General features: G+C 40.8%; 1 long non-coding RNA gene across 3 annotated transcripts; it reads left to right on the top strand.

Annotated features, from left to right (window-relative positions):
* The first annotated feature begins 119 nt into the window (after positions 1–119).
* Positions 120–11,874, top strand: LOC113983461. 3 transcript variants are annotated; one of them, XR_003539100.2, is made up of 3 exons: positions 120–263; positions 3,915–4,019; positions 11,469–11,874. It is a non-coding gene; the product is annotated as an uncharacterized LOC113983461 (long non-coding RNA). The 3 variants fall into 3 exon arrangements; XR_005563339.1 differs by having other exon boundaries at positions 121–263; positions 3,918–4,019; XR_003539101.2 differs by lacking the exon at positions 120–263 and adding an exon at positions 383–452.
* Positions 11,875–14,653: the final 2,779 nt, after the last annotated feature.

Here is a 14,653-nt window from a genome sequence, read left to right as displayed (position 1 = left end):
AAGGCGCCAAGATGTGAGGCAACACCAGCCGGGGCCACCCACCGGAACATGGTGGAGACACCCTGCGGAGGGAGATGGGGAGCTCCACAACACCGCCGGGTGTGCATGCGTAGTGTGCGCCCAGTGCAGTGTGAGGGGGTGGCGCAGGGGCTGGGGTGGAGGGAGTTCACAGTGTAGGAAATAAATAAGGTGGTTTTATTACAAGCAGGGGTTTCCATGGGTACCTCCTGTTGAGATACCTAGAAGCCATTTTGTTTGAAGAGGTGAGGAGCCATTTTGTGGTCAAGGACTAGTGAGCTGCTTACAGTTACTGTTGCTTTCAGTTCCGCTTACACTTACTTACTGTTGCTTACAGTTACCGTGTGAAGGTGGGTCAGAAAGTATGTAAGGCAGTGAGACCAGTCTGGGCTCACTGCCAGGGGAGCATGCAGCCAGGGCAGGGAAATAACCTGGTAGGTTGGTGGAAACAACCTTGTAGGTTGGTTAAAACAACCAATGGACTGCAAGAGGAGGATTTTATTGCCTTTTAAGGAAGAGAAGAAGTGGGACTTGGCATGGGAGGAGTGAGGCAGTGGTTATATAAATCAAGGGATCTTAAAAGGGCTCGCCTCTCCCATTCAGGGTGTGCTTAGACCTGGCCACAAGTCTGGTGCACCCAGTGAGCTGATAATAAAGTTCTTTGTTTCACTTCATTTGACCATCTCTGAAATTTTAATTAGAGATATTTCTCACAGTTTGGGGGCTTGTCAGGGATTCGATGTCCACCGGTCTGGTTGGGGGATCAGTGAACCTGGAAGGCGTGGCCCACCAATTTCAGCGGTCCCGAGGCCTGAGCCCTCTCCTGGGACGGCAGCGACTGAGGACCCTAGGACGGATGGCATGAAACAAAGAAGGGGGGGGAAAGGAAACAGGATCCGGTATAAAAATAAATCCCCAGCAACCGTTAAACCTCATGCATGGGACCCAGTAAGAAATGAGAAGAGCTATCCTCGAAGTATTACCGGACGGTTGGGTCAGAGGAGTGTATGTGGCTGAGACATACCAAAAGGTGTGAAGTGAGTGCAGGGTCCTTCTAGCCGCGGTTCCATATTCCTGCAAGGGGACTGGCTGGTGAAAGGACGAAATGGTTGTTGTGGAGCAAGAGTGAGGTACTCCTCGGGGTGAAGGACCATGGGTGGTTCTGGCTTAAGAAAGAAGGTTTTTGAGTGGTTCCAGCTTAGAGATAAGGCTTTTGAGTGGTTCTGGCTTAGGAAAAAGGCTTTTGGGTGACTCCAGTAGAAGAGTAGGCTCGGGAGTGTACAGAGAGTGTGTGTGCCAAGGGAGGACCATATCCCGGAGCGCATGTGTTCATTCCTCAGGATGGGGGCCGGGAAAAGTAAAAGGTCCCCGTGAAAGAAAGGGTCAGGAAAGACCCTAGGCATTCCTCAAGAGAGCCCTTTGGGTATGATGCTGGATATGTCGGACGAGCTGGGAGAGACTCGGGATAAGGATAAGGCGGTTATGATCCAATACTGTAGGTATGAGTGGACTAAAGGTGCTATAAGATCAGACAATATTTACTGGCCCCAGTTTGATTCATTTGAAAATTGGATTTGTCAAGCATTGAATGTTCATGTGAAAAGAAAGAGACTGTAGAGGAAAGTGAATATGCTGCTTACTGGGTAGGATATATTGGGTTGTTCCTGGTCCATACAGTTAGTAGTGATCAAAGTAGTGATCAAAGTGACCAGAAAAAGAAGAAGGGTCTTGAGTGAGATCCTTTAGAAAATCCTTCAGGTAATATGATCCCAAATCCTCCCCCGTATAATCCCGGGGAGAATGAGGTGCAAAACTTGGACTCAGCACTTTCTCCAGGTCCTCCCCAGACACAGGGTAGAGCTAGGAGGAGAGAGGGTTTGGAGACAACCAGGGAACTGTATCCCCTTAAAGAAGTCCCGATGCAGGGGGCACAAGGGAGTACAGGCTATGTGAATGTCCCTCTGACGAGTACTGAAGTATGGGAATTTGGGAAGGGCATAAAGAAACTACTAGAAGATCCATTAGGTCTGGCAGAGCAATTTGACCGGTTTTTAGGACCTAATATGTACATATCGGATGAAATGCAACCTGTAATAGGGATATTATTTTCTGTGGAGGAGAGGGAAATGATCAGGGCAACAGGAATCCATATTTGGGACAGGGAACATCCCCAAGGGGTGCACGATCAAACTGGAGAGCAGAAGATGCTTGTGGCTCATCCAAATTGGAATCAGAACACAGAGGAAGGAAGACAAAATATAACAGATTACCAGAATTGTATTGTGAAGGGAATTCGGGAAGCAGCACCCTGGGTGCAGAATCACCAACTGAATTGTTGGAGAGACTGAAAAAAGATATATAGCAATATTCTGGAGTTTGGTTAGATACTCCAGTAGGGCAACAGTTGCTGAAGGCTAACTTTGTGACTCATTCATGGATAGATATTAGGAAAAAGTTAGAGAAATTAGAGGATTGGAGTGAAAAAGATCTGAATGAATTGTTAAAGGAAGCGCAGAAAGTATATGTTTGGAGAGATGAAGAGAGACAGAGACAGACTGTGGCTGATGGTAGCCACAGTTAAAGAGGTGAATAAACAGGGGGATAGACAGGTTACAGGGCAGGGATGTGCAGGGATGTCACAAAAGAGGTATGGTAATCATGAAGGCGGCAAGGGACAAGAAGTTCAAACTTTCAGGGGACCTCCTCGGGTGCTGCAGAAGTTAGGAATGAATTTGGCTTGCCCACCAAGAGGGGAAGGGAGACTGCTTTTATTGTGGGCAGAGAGGACATTTCAAGAGAGAATGCCCGAGGCAACAGAAGGACATTCGGAGTACTTGGACTAGGGGTCCTTTAGGGGTGTCAGGGGCTCTATCTCTTGGGGCTAGAAACAGAAAGGGAGCCCTTGATAAATTTGAAATTAGGACCCCAGGAGGAAGACACCACCTTTCTGGTGGATGTGGGAGCTCAACTGACTTGCATAATTCAGCCCCCCTTAGGAGTAGAAGTATCTGATCAGAAAGTTATTGCAATGGGAACTAAGGAGAAATTTGAAGTTTTTGTGGCACCCTCTGTATTGATACAAGGGAATGGGAAGACATTGAAAAGGGATTTATTAACAGTGCCCCAGGCTGGGACAGACTCATTGGGAAGAGACTTAATGGGGCTATTGGGGATAGGACTAATACTTCAGGGAAAAGAACTTAAACTTTTTGTATTAAGTGAGGGTTTAGATATAAATCCACAGGTATGGGCCGAAGATGGGAATAGGGAGAGACTAAAAATAGAACCTTTTTTGATAAAACTATATATGGAAGCTCCTGTTCGGATTAGACAGTACCCATCTCCCTAGAAGGAAGAAAAGGATTATCCCAGATTATAAGGAAATTGATTCAGGATGGGCTGTTAGAAATTTGCATGTCCCCATATAGCACTTCCAATCCTAAAAACAAAGAGAAGTGATGGGATGCATCGATTAGTCCAAGACCTTCATGAGATCCATAAGATAGTTCGGACTAGCTATTATACTCATGCAACAGTAGTATTGATTCACAATGCTTTGTATAAAGAGGTAAGGTACTCACATATGTATTAGTTAGGCGGGTTCATGTAAATTTTACTGTATATAAAACCTGTAATACATGTCCAAGTCAGGAGGATGATTTATTGCAGCCTAGGTAGTTAGAGGAAAAAAAGATAAATATGAGAAAAAGTCAAAGGGCAAGGAAATGTCACCACTTAAAACTTCTGGAGAAGCCTATGTACTTTCAGGAGTTCAGCATTAGTTTACAGAAACTAGTTTTTGTGTCATTATGCTTAGACATAGCTCTAAAACAGACAGGGTATAGTAGGGCTCTGTTTATAGCAAAACTAAATTAATGTTAACATTAATTTTTTAGCAGATTCACCTTTGGTAGCTTTGATTTGTCACTTGAAATTCTGTTTTCTACATGAAGAAGATTATCTTGAGCATTACTTCAAGCCAAACTTATGCACGCATAAAGGTCAGTACTTTGAGTAAAGTGATACTTACAATATACAAGTAGTCCATCTTGGGGAAGACGCTGATGAGATTGTTGATGACAGTCAAGCCAGTAAATCAGTGGAGATCAGTAACTCTGTGTTACTGATACAATCAGGTGTTGATTTGCAGCTCAAGGACAGCTGCCTGGAGAGAAGTTTAAGTTAAATATAACCAGTCCAGATTTTGATTATGTAAGTGAACAGTATGAAGAAAAAACTTTAAATGTTTGTGGCATTTATTATTCCTCCCTATGGATACAGGAGAGCTTGAATAGCTACGTGAGAATCATTCTACCTATAAAACACTAACTGATTATATGAAAAATGTAGTCATTTCAGGTAGAATCCCCTTGCTCGACCTGCTGCCTACAATGCTTTGGATACATCCCAAGACATGATTGGCTTTCTGGGCTGCCAGCAGACATGACTGGGCCCATGTTCAATTTTTCACCCACCAGGATGCCCTAGTCCTTCTCCACAAGGCTGCTCTGAATCCATTCATCCACTGGCCTCTATTGATACTGAGGATTGCCTGTTCCTGGGTGCAGAACCTTGTACTTGGCCTTGTTAAATTTCAGGAGGTTCATGGGTCCACCCCTCTAGCCTGTCAAGCTTTCTCTGAATAGAATCCCTTCCCTCAAGCCTTTCAGCTTTGTAGTATCTGCAAACTTGCCAAAACAATCAGATGCCATGAGAAAATGGCGATCAAAGTGCTTTTCATATCGTAAATATGGATTAGGGGTGTTAGTCACACATCCCACGGTTCTCTCCTTACTGAAAAACTTGTAAGATGGTAAAAATAATCATTGGAACAATTTACAAAGGGAGGGAGATGCTAATGCATTGCTGGATTTATTTTCTTTTTCAATCTGATTGATTGAGTCCAATCATGGTTAGAATTTTTCTGAAAGTGGCAACATAATTCAAAAAAGGAATTACTTCCTATGATTGCTGCTCTAGATGATCACAGCGAATCTAATTTCCTAATGTCTGAATCTGTGATCATATTATTTATTATAACTGTCCTCATGAAACCAGAGCATGATAAACTGAAGGCACAACTAACAACAATTCTTAGTTATGTAGTGGATAAAAATACCCTCTTGAGGTGGAAACAGATACCTTACTGCCACATTAAAATAACTAGAAGCTTTAGCGGAAGGTGCTCCTGAGTTGTGCTTTGAAAGGTCAGGGCACTGCTATCTGTTGTTCAGATTATTTATTGCACATATTGCATGGTTAGCAGCAGTGAATTTAGCTGTTCTGATACAAAACTCTGTGGACCCTTAGGGGGAATCTGAATTAGACCATTGACCTGCAGTATGCAGTGGCTGAGTTATTCCAGTCTGTTAACTTAGCCAGAGGACATGACTTAATCACCCTGCAGTGATTAAGACAGAATATCTTATCTACCTAGTGAAAGATAGGACACACTCAGCCTTTTTGGCTTTGAAGTTATTGATGAGATTTTTTTTTTTATCTAATAATTGAAATTATTTTGCTTCTTATCAGTAGGTGATATTTTTCAAGATGGTTTCAGCCAAATTTGTTGAAGGGCTAGAGAATATTAAGTTCTTGAAGGTTTTCTGAAAAATCATCATCTGGCTAGCCTGAAGTGTAGCATGCAGTTCTTGTCATCTCATCAACTGGAGAAAGCATGGGAGGGAGAGGTGGTAATATCTACACTCACTGATGTATGCATACTTCTCCACAATTTTCTTTTAAATCCATAAAACCACCTTGCAAGTGCCACTGCAACATTCCAGCAGCAAGGTACCTGTGTCTCCAGGTGTGTGTGGGCAGGATTTGTGTTAGCACTGAAAGAGCCTATTTTGGATGGCGTTGACTTTAGCTCTATAAAATACTTCACATCAGCAGTGATCTCTTAATTCACTCTTATTTTGCATTTTCAAAGTGTAATTCAACAGCTGGCAACGGACATCCTTAGAAGACGGCTTCCCCCAGGTCCCCGCCCCCCCACTCCCTGGGAAATATAATGTCAAATCAAGTTTGTTCTTGATAAATTTACCACTACATGCAAGGGAGATTGCAGTTCAATATTCAGTCTCACTCTTCAAGGGCGGTGTAGTAGAAACAGTTCTGGCTCCTCATCCTTTTCAGTAGTCATCGATTTCCTGGGAGCACTAACAAGCAGTCAAAATCTGAATCTCTGATAAACATCGTGTTTTGTTCCACTCTGTCTGGGTGTGTCTTTAGTTTTCCTTAGTGATTTCTTACACTCACTTGTAAAGCTAAAATTCTCTGTTGTACTTTCTTCAGCAAGAAAACTAGTTCCTGCCTTTCCTGGCTTCTGGCCTCTTGTTTCTGTTCCCAATATCAATTAACTGCTCCATGAGTTTTGTCAGTGCCGGTATCTGTGGCAGTGTGCCACAAAACAGGCCACTGTAACGGGCAGGACTTATTAAAAACAAGTGATTTCTCTTTGGGTACACTAAAATGTGCAAAAGAAGAAAATAAAATAAACAAAAATAGTTAAATATAGCCTGACCATAGTCAAGAAATGTTAAACGTTTGTGCTTTAGTTCTAAGTGTGTGTTGCATAGAAAGTTTGCAGATCCATCTGTTGTTTTCTTTCTTTTCCTCACCTAGAATAAGGGGCTGCTGTATATACAATGTTTTAGAGGTATTATAGGAAATCCTACTACAACATGATAAAGAGAGCATCTCGAGGGAGCATCATGTGTAGAAGCTGAGTATCTCTAAAGGGATTTGTGAGTCATTAGTGTGACATTGCTCCTGCTCTGTTGTGTTGAGTGATTTGGAGCACTCTCAAAGTCAGGCTTTCTTCATGCTTTCACTGAATTCCCACCAAACTTTCAGTGTGATTTCCTTGGCTTTTTGTTTGCTTCATTTCTTCACGTCTTGTTTTCCTGCCACCCACCAGAGGTCAGTATAATGCCGAGAATGGAGAGGAATAAGGCCAGGACAATAATGCTGAGTTTCTGGTAGTTGCTAGGATTATAGGAATTACTCGAGTGTAGCAGAGATCTGTCTAGCAGTGTACTTTATATTTTGTCAGTGTCAGCTGAATTAGGGAAAGGACATGAACCACCAATAGTTCAATATGAAGTCACCTGTAGATAGTGAGATTGTTAGAGGTTGACAAACCTCCAGCAGTATGAAGCTTGATATGGCTCTCAGAGGGTGTTAACATTAATTAGCAGCATTTCAGATATTCTAGAGAGCCAAAGAAATGACCAAGTCTTGTCAAGCTCTTGTCTCTGTGGCTCCTTGTGCTAACATACGTATTTGCAGTTTGAATGAGAAAGTTGTTTACTCGATATTCAGTTTTTCACCATGTATTCAGTAGTATATTCTTGTATTAGGAGGTAAGATGAACAAGTTCTTAGGATTTGTGCCTTTATCATCTGACATGTTCTTATCAGTTTTAATAGTTTTCCATGGAAGACTTTCCTGAGTTTCAGGCTCTTTTTCCTTATTCTTACTACATTTTCCTGTGTTCATTAGGAAATAATCTCACCTATTTTGAGGTAGAATGCCTGGATATAGCATACAAAATTCCAGCTGAGTCTGCACTACTGGCTTCTACAGAAACACTGCATTATTTTTATTAATGTTCCAACTCTCATTCACTAACAGACTTCAGTGTTTCCATTCCGTTTCTAACAGTACCTGTTCATTAAATAAAGGTTTTCACTGGACTACAGTGACACATGAATTTCCTTCAGAAATTATGATATTAATTGGAAATATTTCAGGACACCTAGCATAAAGGGTTTTTTCTCCTTTATTTTTTTTTATTTGTCATTACTGAATTTGTTTGCCGTTGTATTTGCCTGTTCAACTGACTCGTGCAGGCCCTTTGGAAGTTCCTTTCAGCTTTGCTGGTAGTCTCAACAACTGTGTATGTTTAATTATAAAACCCAGTAAAATACTTGGGGCTTCAAGAATTCTGTTAAATGTGTAAGACTTCTTTTTTCAGAAATTTTGGTAGCCACTGTGTATCATAGGTCTTTGTCTGGTACATTGCATTTGGAGCTTATTTCTTAGAGTGAACATTTTTTACTGCCTGTTCTGTGATTTCTTTCCCTACTAGAAAGACAATAACCTAGGTTATCCTGGATGAAAAATATATTTTGAGCAAGTGTCTTGTCTCCCTGTGGTGTGAATTCAACAGCTGACTCTTTATTTTGTGGTACTTCTGGGGCCAAATATTTGGTAGAAATAAGGACAAGAAATACTTAACCCAGGCTCAGGCAAATCAGTAAACTAGATTTTCATGCCCTCTGAGCATCCCCAAAAGAGGACTCATTTAGTAATTTGTAGTGTAATCTGAGCACCAGTGACACATAACAGGCTGGTCTCTTAAATATACTTTTAGGATAACAAATTTCCATTATTCTATAAATAATTCTCACAGTTAATGAAAAAGCCACAGATAGTCAGTGTGGGAATTGCTTGGTGCAGAGATCTGCACAGCAGCATATATCTATTTACTCTTGAATTAAGAAGAAAACTTTAAACTGGTGCAGGAAAATGACACATTAGTCCTTGGCATAGCATCCACCGTTCTGCTGAGCAGTCTGATGTAAGCTGCTCAGCTGCTCTGTGGGGCTGGTAGATGAACCTGTCCCAGCTCCTGGTTGTGAGAATTTGTCATTTCTTAAGCCAAAGGATCTTAGTTTTTGTGTAGGTGGACTGATTCTTTTCAGAGAAACATATTTTGTGTGTATATTGGCACCAGTGTATATGGTATACACGCTACACTTGTTTCTGATACATTCCAACATTCTAGAAATATCTTTTATTTTCAAAACATTAGTTAATGTAAACGTGCACCCACTCATTCTTACCATCATTGTTGTGGCTTTGAACTGTTTATTTGTTGTTGAAAAGCTCAGTCAAGGTGGGCACTGAGTAAACATGATAACTATTTGTTTCTCTAAACTACCACCCTGTAGTAGTGGTAGTGCCAGTAGTGTTTTTAGGGTGGTTTGTGAAAGTGGTGGCTTGTGAACTTCTTTCCGTGGAGGTTCAGTCTCATTACAGCACTTTGCATGGATGTCAGGAGGAGAGTGTTCTGTTAATTTGATACTGGGCACATTTGAAAATGGCTTATAGGTTTTGTTTCACTAATTTTTTCAGTTTCCTTGGAATAAGGTTCTTTTAGTCCTGTGGAAATGGGCAGGACAACAGTGAGAAAGATTACAGTAACTTTGCTTTTCTTCAGGGTGTGTTCTGTTCAAAGAGTCCCTTGAACAGATCTGAGGCTCCCTACTTGTTCCTTCTCTGTTCTTTAGTTTCAAGTGAAAAGGGGTGGAAGAGATCCCTCATTTATTGTGCAGGAAAGGGCTTGTTTATTCTTGTCCAGATAATCAGGAGATGGTGTCTGGGTACTCAAATTACTGGTAGGTTTTCTAGGCAAATGTATTCCATGACCACAACTCCTCTTTATAAGAATGGAGCACAACGTTGTGTTGCAGAGCGATGCATCCCTTTTCTACCTTCTGGTTCTATATAGGTTTGAGAAGTTGTATCAATTTCCTCCGCACTGACTGTGTTGCCAGCATTTCTCATTCTGAAAAGGGTGCTGGCATGTCATTATTGTAAAAGCTGCTGCCTACGTACAAATGAGGTGCCTTGAAAATCACCATGTTTCTGTGTCTTCCCCCTGGCCAGCTTAGAAAACAACTGGCACCTTTCATCTTGCCTTTTCTGTACTGTTCTGACATTTCTGTTTTGTATCCCAGTTAGAAGTTCCTAGTCCTGATGTGCTTAGGAGTTCTCTAATTTGGACTAACAAGGAAAGAAGTAGTGCCTTTTTAAATCTAGGATATTTCAACACATACCTATGTCCCTTCCAACTCAGAATATTCTGTGATTCTCTTTCAAGTGAAATGTTTGCTCAATGACCAGTTTTTCTAGTTGTGAGCAGTGTTGTTTTACCTAATGGTAGCAGTGAGCCTTACTTACCCCTAGCCAGAGAAAGTAGTTATGCATATAGTACAGTACTCTTCTGCTTATATGGTAGATCTGATGCTTCCTAGAAATCTGAAATGAATCAGTGACAATTGTTGAGGGATCCTGTGAAAGGAGGTAGTTAGGTGCAAGCTGAAGATGGCATGACGATTCATGCTTCTTGTGACCTGCTTCCATAGAGCCCTCAGGAAAGAGGGCAGGCTGGAGAAATTGCCTTGGCTTGCAGCAAGGAGCCCACACAACTGGAAATCAATTCAATACATACATTTTTCTACCTTCTTTCTCCCTTTCCTTCTTCTGCCACACACCTCTATAGTATTATTTGATGACCCTTGATCTTCTGCTTGATTCAGTATATTTTAATATTTTCTTTCTGAGTAGGATGTGAAATTCCAGGAGATTTTTCTTTTTAAATGACATTACTGTGGGATTCAGAGAAGGAATATTCAGTTGTGAGACTGTGCAGTAGTTGAGAAATAATGCTATCTCTGGTGGTAATATGCAGAATTAACTTTATTTTATACTAAAGCTGCTCATTAACCCTCACCATTATAGTTCCACTGAAAAAATGTGTTGGTTTGACATAGGCTAAGATAATCAGAGCTTTTCTTTCATTCTGTGATTGCACATCCTCTTTAATTAGCAAATTGCAGACTAGAAGATCGTTTCAGGCTGCAATAAGAAAAATGTCAGTATTAATCGACAATATTTGTCCCATTCACTAACAGCAATTATGAACTATGAATTATAAATGATAAATTATACACTGTGGTATTCATTTGTACTGCAACACAAATAAGTTTTCAATTTTTGCCCCGTACATTATAACCTACATAGAATCATGGAATCATAGAATCAGCTGGGTTGGAAGGGACCTTCGAGATCATCAAGTCCAACCCTTGATCCACTACTGCTGCAGTTACTAGACCATGGCACTCAGTGCCACATCCAGTCTCACCTTAAACACTTCCAGGGATGGAGAATCCACTACTTCCCTGGGTAGTCCATTCCAATTTCTGACCACCCTCTCTGTAAAGAAATTCCACCCTCTCTGTAAAGAAATTACATAGCTTCATTCACCATGAAAACAGGAAACAAGTTTTCAGTTCTCCTTGAGAAGTCTTGGCTTTACCTTGATCTAAAGGTGCCGCTGGTCACAGGTGTCCATTCTGTAGAAGTCTGTATTCAGGGACCATTGAGGACGTACCCAGCTTCAGTTGCAGCCATGCACATTGGTTGCATAAATGGCTGAGCCAACTGAGGCACTAGATCCCTCAAATCCCCATGCCTCCTTGCAAACATGCCTCCTAGCTGGGCTAAATACAATGCCAAAAACTCTGGAAAGGGAAGGGTAAGACTTTTGTTATAGTCTTCCTATTGACCATTGTAAGTAGTAATTGCTCAAAGTACTGTTGTTTTTTTTTTTTTTTCTGGTGCTCATTCTGAAATAATTAACTCTCCCTTTGCAGGGTAGAGAGAGAGAGGCTTCAAAGCCAGGGGCAATGTGGCATCACTATAGTACTCTCAGCATTGTGAAGACTATATTCCTGTGTGGATCTGATCCCAAGTCAGCGAAGTCCTGATTCTACACTGCGACACACTAAGACCTGTGCATGTGACTCGGTATGGGCATAAAGTTGGAAGTCTTTCAGAGCATCCTGATATCCATATGAAAACAGTTTTCAAACATAGGTGTCACTATTTCACTGTGCTTGTTGGCCTATTTATCACTATGTAGTGCTGGCTTTGTTTACCAATATGTACTTGCTGTTTCACTCAGACTTTCCAATGGAAGATTCTGCTGTTACCTGGTCAGGTTCAAATTTGTCATTTAAATGTCTGGAATAAATGCAGATTTCCAAATCTGACATGTAATTCCCTACTGTTGTTGTTTTAACCATCTCAGCTAATTACAACCTGGAATATATGCAGCTAGTCTGGAAGTTTGCCTCTAGACTGGTAACCAGATAGTATTTTGTCCAAAACTGCATTTCCTTAAAAACTCTGCTCTGTGTCAGGAAATGACTACAGGAAAGGCTTTTGTTTCTCAACAGATCTGCTTACAAGATTCAGGAGAATAAACAAGCATCAACCAACTTTTTCTCCTGTTAAGCTTTGAGTCCACTTATCTGAAAGGAATACACCAAGTCTTCTTTTGTACATTTTTTATGGAGTTGCTTACCGAATGCCAACCTTTGTAAGTCCTTCGAAAACAATGGGTTTCCCTGTTCCTACTCAATGTTCTCACAGTCATATGCAAACAGGAATTAAGTTAGTTTGCCTTTCAAATCCCATGCTAAATTTGGGCCTGTCAGAAATTACTTTATTTTAATGTGGACATACTGATATGAAGGTTCCAGGAGAATAATAAATACAGAATGCCCAAAAGACCTGCCTGAGAAACAAAAGTTAAAAAAAAAGTTTATTGTTTTAATATGGAGTTACAGAAGATAAATTGGAATATCTTAGTTACAATTGATACACTTCAGGGATGAATGCTTTTATCAGCCACAGATACCAATTGTGCTTCTTTGTGACATGTTTGGACAGCACATGTTGCCTTAGTGTACTGCTCAGATTTCCACTGCTATAGACAGTCTGTCATCCTGGCAGTTGTGAACTCACAGTCTTCTTTTTTCCTGCCACCAAAGTTTGGCACACGAGTCACTAGGTGTTGTGTGAAAGAAGCATATGGTATCGCTGTGACTGAGGAGGGATTCCTTGTGGAACTACAAATCTTGGAAGTATTACATCAGCTGGAAGCTTTTCTTTTTTTTAATAATTGTTATTTTTGCTTTATTAAAAGGGACATGTTGGTCTGCAAGCAGGCACCTTGCCACTCTAACAGATGGACCAGGAGAATAGATCTGTACAGCACTCAAATGTGGGATTCTCAGAAAGCTGTCACTGTAGCTTTTCATAGGGAACTTCCCTGGCATATGGCTATAAGGGAGATGGTACATTATTGCCCAATTACTTAAAAACCAAGCTATCAAAGGCAGTGACCAGTAAAGTTGCTGGGTTTTTCTCTCTGGTGAATAGGAGATAGAATATTTGGAGTTAACAAAAAAATCTTTGGGTTTCTGTGTTTATGTGAGGAAGAGATTGCCACGGAAAGCTAAAGATGAGTAGTGTGCCATGACTGAATTGTAGCTGAGTAGCTTAAAAGAAGGATAGATTTACTTCATCAGCACTGTTTTTTCATTTTTGTTTAACATTTAAAGATGCTTCTAAGGACCAACAAGGCTTGAAAGCTCTATGTAGTGCACTAATATGTGGCAAATAATACTTGATAGTCCCATATCCCATGAAGTGTTTACAACCCAGAAGCAGACAATAGATAAGTGGTACTGGAGCAATCAAGTAGCTGGAACACAGACATAGTTAACACAGAGGCTGGATGTTACAGTGTATATAGTAGCACATTTTCTTTTTGCTTGGCTAGTATTAGAGATTTTACATTTAAAATGAAGTTTTTTTACAACTTTTCTCTTAAATCTTAGAATGAGGTATACAGTCCTACAGACCTGATGAGAACCAGTGACTCCGTAGAAACAAAAGCTTTCACTGAAAAAAACTCCAACAGACAACTCAAGTGTTAGATGCTCTGTTCTGCAGCCCATTAACCAGCCAGCAGTCACATATACAGTTGGATATTAGCAGACGCATGTTCTATTTCTTGCCTTTGGAAGAGTGTTGTCAGAGGGTTGAGAGCAAAGGACTCCACACCATAGGAAACCTGCTTGTCAGTTCTACTACCAACAGAACACCCTGTAATACTTACACTTTTAGATGATGAGAAAATCAATATTTTCAAAACATAAATTGATCCAATGTGAAATATAAAATAGGATCCTCCTTCGGGACTGCTGATGTATTGTTCTGGCCAGACCTATTTAGGGAAAATTAGAGAATATTAAAACAGAACAAGTAATAATATTTGATCAGAACCAACTAGAACATCCTATAGTGTTGGCAGGGGGATAGGAGGTTGGGTCTAACTCTTGACTTTCTACTTTCATACATGGTAGAGAGGAATGTATGACCTTCACTCAAGCAGACACCTGCAAGGTATTGTTAAATTGGACCATTAAAAGTTACGTAGTTTTAGCAATGCGCAGCACTGCAGAAGCTGCACAAGTGTTTATTTGTGGGAACAGATTGTACAGAACCCTACACAATTCCAATTGCAGTCACCTGTAGAAAGCCTGCTTGGGTCACCTGCAGGAAATCCTCAGACAGCAGGGCAGAGATGTCATTGCCCAGTGCACACAGACCCAAAAGTGAGTATCAGATAATTCACTTGCTTTTGAAAAGGAAGAATCAGGATGTGTGTGTGTGTGTCAGCCCTATTAATTGATAAGCTTTGATGTTGAAGCCTAGCCAGACATGTTCTCTGGCACAGCCTAATGATCATTCTGGATGCTTCTAATCTCCTTTTTCATTCTTTATAGACAAACCAAGTACCATTCATGGTACAAATTCCAATTGCTTATTAAATCTAGACTGTTTTTTTGGAATATCTCTGTCCATTACCTCTTCATTTTCAGTAGTGCTCAGAAGAGCCGTGCTGCCTAAGATGTGAACAAAATCCTTAAAAATTTCACTTCCAGCACCAAGAACCTGTTTTCTAAAAACCTGAAGAGCTAGTGAA

The sequence above is a fragment of the Pipra filicauda genome, unplaced genomic scaffold (genome assembly GCF_003945595.2).
Source record: "Pipra filicauda isolate LSUMZ 115617 unplaced genomic scaffold, ASM394559v2 scaffold108_size2327098_pilon, whole genome shotgun sequence".
Taxonomy (NCBI): Eukaryota; Metazoa; Chordata; class Aves; order Passeriformes; family Pipridae; genus Pipra; species Pipra filicauda.
Note: the sequence above shows the minus strand (reverse complement) of the source record. Positions and strands in the feature narration are given on the sequence as shown.